The 4,145-nt window shown below is 42.1% G+C and overlaps 1 pseudogene; it reads left to right on the forward strand.

Moving 5' to 3' along the window:
- Positions 1-216: 216 nt before the first annotated feature.
- Positions 217-1,894, forward strand: LOC115677543 (senescence-specific cysteine protease SAG39-like; annotated as a pseudogene).
- The last annotated feature ends 2,251 nt before the right edge of the window (positions 1,895-4,145 follow it).

Here is a 4,145-nt window from a genome sequence, read left to right on the forward strand (position 1 = left end):
CTAATTATTAGCTCTGTTTACACCAATCAACTCTAAGCAATTGTTGTACCATCATTTGAGACGATAATTTCTTAAGTTGACTTAGCTTATGTAAACCGACATCATCGTAATCATTAAGCATATGGTTCCTGTTATTGGAGCTCACAAGTTCAATGGCTATGCAATTTTTTTCTAGACCACATTTTTGGACTCCTCAAAGGGATGTAAAAGCGAGAGATGCATTGGCAAACTTCACATGATGAAGGTTGATGAGAACGGCGGAGACAAACCAAACGACGCATTTATGCTTTGACCAAAGCTTCAAAATAAAAACACTCTTTCAGATGCTTACAAACGGAATGAAATGTATATTATATACTATGACAAAAAACTCCAATCAAGCAAAGGGAAAATTTGCATTCAAAACCTCAAGTCAATCTCTCTCTTCCTTATGAACCCATATTTTATGCTCTGAAAGAGCAACTCAAAACGAAGCAGCGTTTACGCAACTTGTTTGGCTCATCACGTCACAAACGACTTGCCAGATTCGCCATGCTTTTAGGGACTTCGTTCACATTGATTCCATTGATTCACATCGATAATCATTGGGAACTCAATTTCAAGCTCTTCTTGAGTAATAGTATTCCCAACCCATCTATAAATACACGCAAAAAATTCTCTCTTTGACCACTCATTCACTCTCCAAATACACACACAAGACCTAGGACGAGGTGGTTTAACACTTGAGGGCAAACTTGTTCTTGTGATGGTGGCCATTCTTGGGCTTTGGGCCTCCCAAGCCCGCTCGCGCAAACTGCACAAAGCAACCATGCGGGAGAGACATGAACAATGGATGGCTCGTCATGGGCAGGTGTATGAGGACGACGCTGGGAAAGAGCGCCGTTTCGTTATCTTCAAAAACAACTCGAATTTATACAGTCCTTCAACAAGGCCGGGGATAAACCGTACAAGCTATCTTCACTGACCTAACGAACAAGGAGTTCCGGGCCTCCGGGAGTGGATGCAAGTGCCCGTCCTCCCTGAAGCCGTCGTTGAGCGCTAAGCCCTTTAGATACGAAAACGTCAGTGCGCTTCCATCAAACATGGATTGGAGGAAGAAAGGAGCCGTCAAGCCCGTTAAAGACCAAGGTTAATGTGGTGTGGCACCGTTAAAAATATTCTTCAATCAAACTAGAAATTTCCAACTCCATTTGCCTCATGAAAAATCAACGATCGAAAATTTTTTGTCATATCAGGTTTTACATGAGTCTCTTGTTCGGATCATAGGGTGTTATCAGGCCTTTTTCTGCTGTGGCAGCTGTGGAGGGAATCAACCAAGTCACAACAGTAAAGCTCATCTCTTTATCTGAGAAAAGAATTAGTGGATTGCGACACAAGCGAAGACCAAGGCTGCGAGGGTGGTCTCATGGACAATGCTTTCGAGTTCATCGTGAAAAACCGTGGCCTCACGACTGAAACTAATTACCCTTACGAAGGAGTCGATGGCACTTGCAATGTGCATAAAGAAGCCTCTTGTGCAGCGAAGATCACCGGGTACGAATATGTGCCTTCCGATGGCGAGTCTGCCCTTTGAAGGCCGTGGCTCACCAGCCAGTCTTCGTTGCCATCGACGCTGGCAACTTAACTTTCCAGTTCATTTTCACCAGGGAAAACAGAACTGAGTTGGACCATGGTGTCACTGTAGTTGGATACGAGGGAGAACGGAACCAAGTACTGGTTGGATAAGAATTCGTGGGGCATTGGATGGGGCGAGGAGGGATACAGCAGGATGCAAAGGGATATCAAGGCTGAGGAAGGTCTTTGTGGCATCGCCATGGAAGCTTCCTATCAACTGCTTAATTGGTTGGGACAATACCCATATCTGCTCATGGTAACAGGTGCGTATATAGAATGAAAGACTTTCTGCTCCTCATAGCGCTCTCATTTGATGTCCGTTTCGCCAGAACTTGACTCCCTGACAAAATATCTTTCACCGAAAATCGTTCTTTGCTTTTTATAAGAGGAGATAGGTTTTGGGGCGATTCCGGACTGGAAATATCACAAATAGGCAAAAGAATCGATAACTTCACTACAAACGGAATTGGATTGTTGACACCAAAATAATCTTGTCATTGGCAAAGCACATACCTGGCACGTTGTCGCGCCGCGCTTTTTTGGGACTTTCGGGATTTGCGCGCTAAGGAGATATTTCCGTGTAAGGGTCTCTCCTAGACCATACCTCACGTGACAGCGGGTGGTAATTTCCTATTTGATCTATGTTTTCGATTTTTGAGTCACCACTAGTCATTATTGGTAGGTTGACTAGAAACCTAATCGGAGTATGGGAGAAATACCACGATTCTACGAACTAGAGATTATGAGTACAGGGACTTGGTTACGCTAATGATCCCGAATCGAGATCCCTAACGCCCTTTCGGTACCTAAGAACGATACGATGTCAAACGTGTCACATAAGTTTCCGAGGCTTACCCACTAACCCTATCCATTCTAATTGCGGGAAAATCAATCAAGAATTAAATGCGCAATCAATGTCAATCAAATAAAACAATCCTAAGTTGTTTCTAAAAATCAAAATGCACCCAAAAACATCCAAACCCTAATGAACCCCTAAAGGCTTGTTCATTTCATAATTTGTGTCTTTTTAGGGTTTTAGGGTTTTTTAGGGGTTATAACCCCTGAATTTGAGGTTTTCTAAAAATACCACTTATGCACCTTCAAAAATTCAAATTTCACTTTCTAAGGTTGGCCACAGTGTTTTTGAACCATTTTGTGAATTTTTAAAATTTTTGATTTTTTTTTATTTTTTTTTTGGAAATTGAATTTCTGAGAATTTCATTAACCGAGAATTGATTTTTATGATTTTCTGAAAATTTTTATGAATTTTCGAATTTTCGAATTTTTTTAGATTTTTCTGAAATTTTTACATTTTTTTTATTTGTATTTTCTGATTTTTCTGAATTTTTATGAAATTTTCTGATTTTCCGAAATTTTTTATATTTTCCGAAATTTTTCTGAATTTTTATTTATTTTTCTGATTTTTTGAATTTTTTGAATATTTCAAATTTTTTTATTGATTTTTCAATTTTTTTTATTTATTATTGGATTTTTTTAAAATTTTCCCGCCGAGAAACAAACCGGACCGGCCCTGTTCAACTCGGTTCAACTTGGCCGAACTGGGCCTCGCCGGCGCCGATCGTCTTCTCCGGCAGGCACGGTGCTAAAAACGGCGCCGTTTCAGTCTTCTTTCTCTTCGGCATTTTGCCGAACACTTGGTGTGCATGAATCCTAGTTCTAAGTTCTCGAGGCCGCCACTTCAAGCCCTTCTCCGATGACCTTCCGACGACCATTTTGTTTGAATTTTGATCCTATGTCATCCTTGTATTACCGTCTATCAGTCTTAGTCTATAGCTTCGCCGTCGGACCTCTGCCGGCCGGTGAAAAACCGGTCTCAAAAACACCATATCAGAATTGACCTACTCCATTTCTTCTAAGACTTAAACTCGTATTCTGATCGCCCTAGCCATCTACAACGATCCTAACATTTAAAGAAACATCAAACAAAGTAAATGAATGCTAACTTGACTGGCCTATGGCCACGGCAATGCTCCGACAAGGGTTCTTCAAGTTCCGGCATGGTTTAACAATGGAGGCCGACTCATTCGATGCATATTCAATCCCTATTTTGTTTGATGATTGGATGAGGTTTTCAAGCTAATCGGAGCTCGCGGAATTGTTCCTCGTCACTTGAACTTCATACCAATAAGCTTGGCTTCGCCGAAGAACGCTTAATCACACCGACTGAGCTTGAGTTTCAGGCCTTTGTGATAAGCTGGTTCGGCCAGAACGATAAGGGGAGGTTCACAGCCTATCCACGATTCGCCGGCGTTCCGCCGTCTACAGCGGCGCCAGACACTCGTGAGGGGACCCTCGACCCTCTCTCTCTAGATTTTTCTCTTTGGTTTCGCTTGTTTCTCTCTCTTTTTTCTCTCTGGCATTTCGTCGAACACTTCCTCTCTGCTTTGTTTAGTTTTTCTTCATTTTTGTTAGTCGATTTTTCCCGCCCAAAATCAGTTGCCACCGCCTTCCTATCGGTTGTAACCGATCTCCGACGACAGCTGTAGATTCTCCAGCTGTCAGTCGGGTCA

The sequence above is a fragment of the Syzygium oleosum genome, unplaced genomic scaffold (assembly GCF_021117445.2).
Source record: "Syzygium oleosum isolate NSW1041296 unplaced genomic scaffold, Sole_v2.1 Sole_v2.30, whole genome shotgun sequence".
Lineage (NCBI taxonomy): Eukaryota > Viridiplantae > Streptophyta > Magnoliopsida > Myrtales > Myrtaceae > Syzygium > Syzygium oleosum.